Raw genomic sequence first — 9,870 nt, 5'->3', positions numbered from 1 at the left:
CCACCATGCCCAGCTAATTTTTTGTATTTTTAGTAGAGACGGGGTTTCACCATGTTGACCAGGATGGTCTCGACCTCTTGACCTCATGATCCACCCGCCTCGGCCTCCCAAAGTGCGGGGATTACAGGCGTGAGCCACCGCGCCCAGCCTTTTTTTTTTTTTTTTTGTAGAGATGAGGTCTTGCTATGTTTGCTACGTTGTCCAAACTAGTCTTTTTTTGAGACAGTCTTGCTCTGTCACCCAGGCTGGAGTGCAGTGGTGCAATCTTGGCTCACTGCAACCTCCGCCTTCCGAGTTCAATGATTCTCCTACCCCAGCCTCTAAGCTGGGACTACAGGCGCCTGCCACCACGCCTGGCTAATTTTTTTGTATTTTTAGTAGAGATGGGGTTTCACCATGTTGGCTAGGCTGGTCTGGATCTCCCGACTTTAGGTAATCCGCCCACCTTGGCCTCTCAAAGTGTTGGAATTACAGGCATGAGCCACCACACCCAGCCCCCAGGCTGGTCTTGAATTCCTGGCCTCAAGTAATCTTTCTGTCTCTACCTGTCTAAATCCTGGGAATATAGGTGTCAGCCACCATGCCCAGCCTGTATTTTTCTTTCCCTTTCTTTCTTTCTTTCTTTCTTTCTTTCTTTCTTTCTTTCTTTCTTTCTTTCTTTCTTTCTTCTTTCTTCCTTTCTTTTTTGCTTTCTTGCTTTCTTTTATTTATTTATTTTTTTGATACAGAGTCTGGCTCTGTCCCCCAGGCTGGAGTGCAGTGGTGCGATTTCAGCTTACTAAAACCTCTGCCTCCTGGGTTCAAGTGATTCTTCTGCCTCAGCCTCCTGAGAAACTGGGATTACCGGTGCACACCACCATGCCCAGCTAATTTTTGTATTTTTAGTAGAGACGGGGTTTCACCATGTTGGCCAGGATGGTCTTGATCTTTTGACCTCATGAACTGCCCACCTCAGCCTCCCAAAGTGCTGGGATTACAGGCGTGAGCCACCGCGCCTGGCCAAAACTTTTAAAATTTCTCTTTCCCTTAGGTCTTTTGTCTATCTATTATACGGGTATGTATGTTTGTGTGTGTGTGTGTTAGGGATATAATTTTATTTTATATTTTTAACAAATAGGGAATTGCCCAGCAACACTTTAAAATTCATATAAAATCAAAGTCACATTTCAAATGGTTAAGCCATTTTAAAGTGTGCAATTCAGTGGCATTTAGAACATTCACAAAATTATGTAAGTATTGCCGAGATCTGGTTCCAAATTGCTATGTATCACCTCGAAAGGAAACTCTGTGCCCATTAAGCAGTCTCTCCTCATTCCCCTCCTCCTAGCCCCTGGCATTCACTTATCTGCTTTCTGTCTATAAGTTTAGCTATCGGATATTTTATGTAAATAAAATTATACAATATGTGGTCTTTTGTGCCTGGCTTCTTTCATTTAGCACAACGTTTTCAAGGTTCATCTATGTTGAGGTATGAATTGGTACTTCATTCCTTTTGATGCCGAGTAATTTTTCACTGTATAAATATACCACATTCTGTTTATCTTTTCTTTTTTTGAGACAGAGCCTCACTCCATCACCCAGGCTGGAGTGCAGTGGCACGATCTTGACTCACTACAACCTTCACCTACCGGGTTCAAGTGATTCTTGTACCTCAACCTCCTGTAATTCGCTGGAATTACAGGCGCTCACCACCATGCCTGGCTAATTTTTGTTATTTTTAGAGACAGGGTTTCACCATGTTGGCCAGGCTGGTCTCAAACTCCTGGCTTCAAGCAATCTGCCTGCCTGGGCCTCCCAAAGTGCTGGGATTACAGACTTGAGCCACCACGCTAGGCCTGTTTATCATTCTTCAGTTGGTAGACAGTTGCGTTGTTTCCATTTGTCGGCTATTGTGGATAGCAATGCCATAAGCTTTCCTGTCTAAGCTTTTGTTTGCCCACTTGCTTTCAATTCTTTGAGATCTGGCAACATTTTTTGAAGAGTCTGCTTTTTCTCCCACTGATCTGGTGTTCCTCTGTCACACACATGTGTGGGTCTCTTTCTAGGCTCCTTATTCCGACCCATTGGTGAGAACCCATCCTGGTACCAATACTGTAGTCCCTTGCTATAGCCTCTCAGTACATCTTGACATCTGGTTAAATTTGGCCCTTTGCTCTTTCTATGAAGTTTAGGAGCAGCCATCAAGTTCCAGAAAAACTCCATTGGAGTTTGTTTGCAGTTGATTTGAGAATTGCCATATTTGTTTATTTCTTTTGAAATATTTTTTCCTTTTTTTAAAAAAATTGAGATGGAGTCTTGCTATGCTGCTCTCAGGCTGGTCTCAAACTCCTGGCCTCAAGGAGTCCTTCCACTTCACCTTCCCGAAGTGTTGATATTACAGGCCTGAGCCACCACACCTGGAGCATTATGTATTTGTGATGTTGACACATTCCAGCACACTCGGGGTCCTAGCCCTCTCTCCTCAGCACTTTTGCCTGTGATTCCCTTGAAACACCCTCTTTCATCTCTCCACTTAGTCAACTCCCTCTTCTGTCTGAGTTTTCCCCTGTATGCACCATTATCTTCCTCCTCCTAGTCTGAAAACTCCTCTAGGCTATGGTTGGTCTAACTTGTTTATGTTGGTGCTCTTAGCAAGTAGGACAGATAATTAGGTCCCATAAATATTTCTTGCAAGAAAGTAGCAGATACAAGAGGAAGGTCTTTAGGCCCTGGGGCATTTGGCCCTATCCAGAGGAATGGCAAACAAAGTTACTTAATTTCCTTTTGCCTCTACTTTCTCTCCTGGGAAAAGGCCATGTGATTAGTATGCCTTCCCAAGGTGGGTCAGAGATTTAAGTAAGTTTGTGTAACATGTAAAGCCCTTGGACCTCCTCATTCTTGAGCTGTTGTGTGGAGCTGATGACTCTTGTCTGGTGGTCAGAGCTACATAAGGGGTTCCGTGACCTACCCTTCCTCTTCGAGAATCTTTTGGCCTCATATTTCTGGGATGCTCTGGTGGCCTCAAAGCTCTTTCCAGAAGTCATTTCATTTTGCTTTTACTTCTCCTAAGAACTAGTCATCTTACCCCCATTTTACATATGAGACAAATGAGGGGAAGGATGAGTCATCTAAGACCTTAAACCTACAACTCCTGATCCCAAACCCAAGGAGGCAAAAGGTGTTTTCCAGCTCAGACATTCAGTCAGCAGAATTGCTAGTTTGACTTTCAGAACCATATGACTCTCAAAGGTGGGGGGGAGGGGGCGGTATCTAACAGGCCCACGAGGTCAGCTTACATTCCTTTTACTTTTTTGGAACAGGTGTAAACCTAAAATTAAGCATGAACTTCTCATGCTCAAAGATCTATAAACCAACCACAAAACCAAAACAAATCTTCAAAGTAAAAACAAACCACAAAATCAATTTTAAAAATTCAAGTTAACAACATTAAATCAAGTGACTGATTAAACTGCTGACCCTGGGTGTACCAGTAACAGAGTAGTGGTTTGGGGTGTTTCATTTCCTGTGTTACATCTTTGGACTTTGATCATGATGGGTCATCATTTGTGCCCTTGTCATGTTCACTATCATTGTGTTCTTAAAAAGAGGGGAAGAGTTCATAATCCAGTTCGATGGGCCGAGCAGTTTAAACAATGCATTCTCAAATGCAATAATGAAAAGTGGAAAATAATACACTTAGTATAACATCACTCATTGTACATTTGCTGTGATACTCACAACTAATGAACTATTTCAAGTGTATTCACATAAGACAATAATGGCCCAATTTATCCTCTAGCAAAGGGCCCATTGTGCTGGCTGTCCTGGAGCTCCTCATTCCTGAGCTGTTGTGTGGAGCTGATGGCTCCATCCTCCCACCACTTCACTCCATTGAACCCAACAGGAAATTCCACTCTCCCAAATTCTGTGACATCACCTCGCCGGTCAGGCCACTGTCCCTTTTTTTTTTTTCACCTGGGTGCCGGTGGGCTGAGGCCAGAAAGGGCGTCAGCCCTGCTGTCCCTTTCCCATTAGTAAGAGACATTTAAAATTATACATCATGCCAGTGCTCTGTGCTATTTCTGTAATGGTGTCAAATTACAGTTCCAATGTATTCAATAATTTAAAAAGCAAATTTCTTTTTTGTTGCTGTTTGTTTGTTTGTTGTTGTTGCTGTTTTGAGTCGGAGGCTCACTCTGTCACCCAGGCTGGAGTGCAGTGGTGAGATCTCAGCTCACTGCCACCTCCGCCTCCCAGGTTCAAGAGATTCTCGGGTGTCAGCTTCCCAAGTAGCTGGGATTACAGGAGTATGCCACCATGCCTGGCGAATTTTTGTATAGTTTGTAGAGACAGGTTTCGCTATGTTGCCCAAGCTGGTCTCCAACTCCTGAGCTCAAGCAATCCGCCGACCTCGGCCTCCCAAAGTGTTGGGATTACAGGCCTGGCTGAATTATTTAAGACGGGAATTTCTTAGTCTATGAAAATGCCGTTCAAAGGCAAATGGCAAAATGAAGTTCTGACTTTTCCACCTGTAAAGTAGATTGATATGAGAGGGAATCAGATGACCCCAGTGGCTATCACTATAAGACAAAGAGAACTTAGGGCAGCCAGGTGTGTCCATAGCAACTCTCACAAAGAGTGAATCATTGCCACACTGGGCACAGAAGCACATACTCTGAAATAGAATGTTTTGGATTCCTTTCTACATAATTCTGGTAAAGAGTTATTCCACAGCCTAGGGGCTGCCTTAGAGCCCTATTTGAGAAACTCCGGGCTCAAAGATCAGAAAGTCAGTAGGCAAACGCAGGCAGGCCCTGCACCAGGTGTCCAGCGCCCAGCCCTCACTTCCAGAGCTCAGGATTCCTGCAAGAGCGACTCCAGCCCCTGGCCTGCCGCTGCCTACATTCGCGCTCTTCCTTCCTCGGGAAACAGACAGTGATCAGACCTCCCAGGCTCTGGGTTCCCCAGCGTTTGGCGGTGCGCCAGGGCAGCGCAGCCCCACCCCGCAGCACAGGGTGACAGACCCCACCCCATCTTCCAACGCCCCCGGTTCCCGCTCAGTCACAGACACCACCATCACCACGTGCAGGCCCGAGAAGGCAAAAGAGGCCCAGCCACCCTCACCGGGGATTTTATTTTGTTTTTTGCTGGTTTCAGGCTTTTTTCTGCTTGAGTGAAAATGAAACAAACACACCCGCCTCCCCCTCGGCACACACACACGCACACTCACTCACGCACTCGCGCGCCGGCCTCCCAGCTGTCTGTGTCCGGGGCGGGGACCGGCTTGGAACCGATCGCCGCGGGCCGGGCAGAGCGCGCCGCCCGCTGTCAGCGCTCGCCTGCTCCTCGTGCCCCTGCCCGCTGTGCGCTGCCCGGAGCAGACGCCTGGCCGGCCGGCCCACGAGCAAGAGGACGGGCGAGTACACCCAACCCTGGCACGCCCGGCCCGGGCTCGGGCAGAGGCGGCGCTGTGGCTGATTCGAGCGTGGAGGGCGCCGCCGGGGCCAGGAGCTAGGCGCGGTCCTGCCCAGCCCCGATCGCCGCGCGCCGGCCCTCGGCGCCCGGGTTCTGCGGATCAGGTGGGTCCCGCGGGGCGCCGCCCAAGTCCCCGGAGGCCGCGAGCAGGGCCCGGACTGGGGGCTCTGCGCGTGGGCGAGGGTGGTGGGGGGAGTGGGGAGGGCCCGGTTTCTGCCCTGCCTGTGTCCCTCCCTGCTTTTGTTCTTGTCGCTACCTCGGTGCCAAATCGGACCCAGTTTCTGTCCCTCTGTCCCCACCATATACCCGTCCCTGCCTCTGTCCAGCCGTCCAAGATTGGAGCCTGAGGGGCTGCGGGCTGAGGTTCCCCCATGGGTCCTCGGGGTGGGGGTGGGGAAGAGAGAGGAGACTTAGGGGGCACAGGATGCGACCGAGTAAGTCGCAGCGAGTGAGGGGTCTGTCCTTGCCTGTGGGGCAGGACAGAGGAGTGGCTCTTGCCCAGGAGAAGATAGGAAGGAGGTGCCTCTGGGAAGGGGAATTTGGGAGTGGGGGAATAAAGTGAGGGTCGCAGGAACCCCAAGGGGCAAGGGAATCGAGAGGAAGATGTCAGAGAGCTTTGGAGAGCCGAGGACTCAGCCAGACGCCCCGCATGGGGAAAGTTTCCGACACTAACTTTGGCAGCTGGGGTGCAAGCTGCGCTGGGGCGATGGGAGGCGGAAGGTCCCTCCAACTCTTCAAACCACCTCGCTCCTACTCAAAAGGGACACCACCCCGCGTTTGGAAATGGCAGGAAAACAGCTAAACACAATGATTGCACAAACTCTTGAAGAGCGTCCAAAAAACAGTAAAAAGAAGAAAAAAAGAAAAATGTCAGCGCGCAAAGAGCCAGAGAAGCAGAGGGATTTGAGATTCCCCGATCTTCCCACTGTGGCGGCTGGGAGGGAGGGGGGGCGTGGAGGGTGTGAGCGCAGCTCCTCCCCCAGGAAGGAACCGAGACCCGCCGCAACTGTTTTGTGGCTTAGCTCGTCGTTTGCGCTCCTTGGGCTCCTGAGCAGGCCTCAGTGCCTCCTTTCTTTACCTGGAAATAGGCGTGTCTCAGGAGACAGGAGATGTAGGGTGGAGCCCTGGCCTGGCCGCTTGCCAGTAAGGAGCCACCCTCCCAGACAGAGCCTCAGTGTCCCCGATTGTGAAACAAGGATACCGCTGCAGACCTCCCTTCCAGTCTCTGAGTAAGGAAATGCAAAGTGCATGGGAAAGAGGGCTCTGAGGGTGGGAGGGGTGGAGGACAGGGTTATTCTGTGGCATTTTTGTGCTTCTTTGACTACACCCCGACCTTTCTACCTCCTTTGGAGTTACTTCTAGACGTATTTTGCCTCCTCTACCAGATGGGGGGCAGCCTGCAGATCTAAGTTACTTCATTTACATGTAACAGGTGCTCAACGACTGAATAAGGCAGAGCTGAAAGTGTCCTTGTGGATTGCCCAATACCTTAGATTTGAACTCTCTCTGTCCTGTGAGACCCGGCATCTTGCCTCAAGGGCCACCATGGTGGGGGAGGGGAACCTAGAGGACAGGGCTCTGGACCCTTCCCTATCTTATTTCAGACAAGACCGGTTCCATTTTTCTTTTATCTCCTCTATGTATTGGGAAATTCCTGAGGCTGTTTTTGATGTCAGATTGCTCAGATCCAACCTGATCCAGTTGTTTCCGGTGGGGTAGCTGAGGTCCAGAAGTGTGCAAAACGATTTGGGCAAGCTTCTCTAGTGGCCAGACTTACCCAGGACACCTGTCCCCTAAATCAGAAGCTAGGAGCTGCCTTTCTCTGGCCACGTGGGCTCTGAGCAGCCATTTCACCAGCTGTCAGCACCACCTCTCCTACACTCTAACCAGGGTCCCGGGGCTGCCTTCTGGCCCTTCTGGGAGAAGTCTGTGAATCTCATCCTCTGAGCACTTTCCAGGCCTATAGTGGGACCATTTATGTGAATGATCTTGCAAGTTGATGTCAAAAAGAATGAGGGTCCCTAGCCCAACTGAGTAGACTAGGTACTTACCTGCCTGTGTCCCTACTTTTGTTCTTGTTGCTACTTCTGTGGCAAAACTGACCCAGTCTCTGTCCCCATTCTGAGCCCCATCCCTGTCTCCATCCAGCCTTCTAAGATTGGAGTCTGAGGGGCTGTGGGCTGAGCAGCCCCTCAGGCTAACCCATTTTCTAGTTGAGAAAATGAAGGCTCAGAGAGACCAGGGAACATATGGGCACTCAGCAACTAAGTGGCAGCTAGGATTTGAATGCAGTTCTGGCTCTAAGGTTGCTGCATTTTCCATTACATCACCTCTCATGATGGCTAAAAAATGGCTAATGGACAAATGTCATGGAGACGTGGGCAGGGGTGAGGGGAGAATGACAGAAGGAGGGGGCAGCTTTCAGTAGGGGACTGGACATTAATAGAGGTATAAATTCATAATATAATTTTAACTGAAATGAATGTACTCTTTGCCCTGCACTTTCCTTTTATTTTAGATTGAATATGTAATTTTTTTCTTTTTTCTTTTCTTTTTTTTTTTTTTGAGATAGTCTCCCTCTGTCACCCAGGTTGGAGGGCAGTGACACTATCTTGACTCACTGCAGCCTCCACCTCCTGGATTATAGCAATTCTCCCATCTCAGCCTCCTGAGTAGCTGGGATTATAGGCATGCATCACAAGCTAATTTTTGTATTTTTAGTAGAGATGGGGGTTTCATCATGTTGGCCAGGCTGGTCTCCAACTCCTGACCTCAGGTGATCCACCCACTTCCACCTCCACCTCTCAAAGTGGGAGGATTACAGGCATGAGTCACCATGCCCAGTTGTAAAATCTACAAATCTTTTAAGTGTTTGATTCGACTACTTTCTCTTTTTTCTTTTTCTTTTTTTTTTTGAGGCAGAGTCTCTATCTGTCACCCAAGCAGGAATGCAGTGTTGGGATCTCAAATCACTGCAACCTCTGCTCTCCCACGTTCAAGCAATTCTCTTTTTCTTTTTCTTTCTTTCTTTTTTCTTTTGAGATGGAGTCTTGCTCTGTCACCCAGGCTGGAGTGCAATGGCTCTGTCTTGGCTCACTGCAACCTCTACCTTCCAGGTTCAAGCCATTCTCCTGCCTCAGCCTCCTGAGTAGCTGGTATTACAGGTGCCCGCCACCACACCTGGCTAATTTTTTTGGATTTTTAGTAGAGATGGGGTTTCACCATGTTGGCTGGTCTGGAACTCCTGACCTCGTGATCTGCCCACCTCAATCTCCCCAAGTGCTGGGATTACAGGCCTGAGCCACTGCACCCGGCCCAAGCCATTCTCTTGCCTCAGCCTCCCGAGTAGCTGAGACAGGTTTCATCATATTGGCCTTGAATTCTGGACCTCAAATGATCCACCCACCTTGGCGTCCCAAAGTGCTGGGATTACAGGCGTGAGACAACACAGCCGGGTGTGGTTTGACAACTCTTCGCAATTGTTGATACCTTTGTAACCAACATGAAGGCTACCATTGCATCAGCCCCGAAAGTTCTCATTTCCAATTAATTTTCCTTCCGATCTTCTAGGCAACCATTTTCTAGTTTTATCATTACTGGTTAATTTGGCATGTTCCTGGACAAACTGAAATTATATGTACTCTCTCATGTATGACTTCTTTTTTTTTTTTTTTGAGACGGAGTTTTGCTCTTGTCACCCAGGCTGGAGTGCAATGGCACGATCTCAGATTCAAGCAATTCTCCTGCCTCACCCTCCCAAGTAGCTGGGATTATAGGTACCCACCACCACACCCAGCTAATTTTTGTATTTTTAGTAGAGACAGTGTTTCAATATGTTGGCTAGGCTGGTCTTGAGCTCCTGACCTCAGATGATCCACCCTCCTTGGCCTCTCGAATGGCTTATTTTACTGGACATATATCTTTAGATTCATCTGTGTTATTAAACAGATGTGTTATGAGTATCTGGTTCTTTGTCATTGCTGAGTCATATTCCATTATATGGATATACCACGATATGTTTATCTCTTCTCCAATTGATAAACATTTAAGACCTTTCCAGTTGTGGGCTCCTATGTGAACATTCTTGTACAAGTCTTTTGTGAACATTTGTATTTACCTAGAGGTAAAACTGCTGGGTTATGAACTGTATTCTTTTACATTCCTGTAGCCATGTATGAGAGTTAGAATTATTCCACATCCTTGACAGTAGTCGGTACTGTCAGTCTTTTTGATCTTTGCTATTTCCATGACTGAGTAGTGGTGTCTTATTGTGATTTTTATCTTCTATTTTGTTTTGTTTTTTGTTTTTTTGAGACAGAGTTTCATTCTGTCACCCAGGCTGGAGTGCAGTGGTTCGATCTCGGCTCACTGCAACCTCTACCCCCTAGGTTCAAGCGATTCTCCTGCCTCAGCCTC

The 9,870-nt window shown here is 48.2% G+C and overlaps 1 protein-coding gene across 5 annotated transcripts in view; it reads left to right on the top strand.

Moving 5' to 3' along the window:
• Positions 1-9,870, top strand: part of GGTA1 (glycoprotein alpha-galactosyltransferase 1 (inactive)) — a 100,702-nt gene that overhangs the window by 20,974 nt on the left and 69,858 nt on the right. For 3 of the 5 annotated variants that reach the window (XM_037729520.1, XM_017503326.2, XM_017503323.2), the window contains exon 1: positions 5,425-5,558. The exons of 1 other annotated variant lie outside the window; for it this stretch is intronic. The gene's annotated coding sequence lies outside the window, so the exon portion shown is untranslated. Of the gene's footprint in view, positions 1-5,424; positions 5,559-6,086; positions 6,684-9,870 lie in introns of those variants that run through there. One more of the 5 variants, XM_017503324.2, reaches the window with a different exon arrangement.

The sequence above is a fragment of the Cebus imitator genome, unplaced genomic scaffold (assembly GCF_001604975.1).
Source record: "Cebus imitator isolate Cc_AM_T3 unplaced genomic scaffold, Cebus_imitator-1.0 Scaffold309, whole genome shotgun sequence".
Lineage (NCBI taxonomy): Eukaryota > Metazoa > Chordata > Mammalia > Primates > Cebidae > Cebus > Cebus imitator.
The sequence above is the reverse complement of the archived record's forward strand: the minus strand, read 5'-3'. Positions and strand labels throughout refer to the sequence as shown.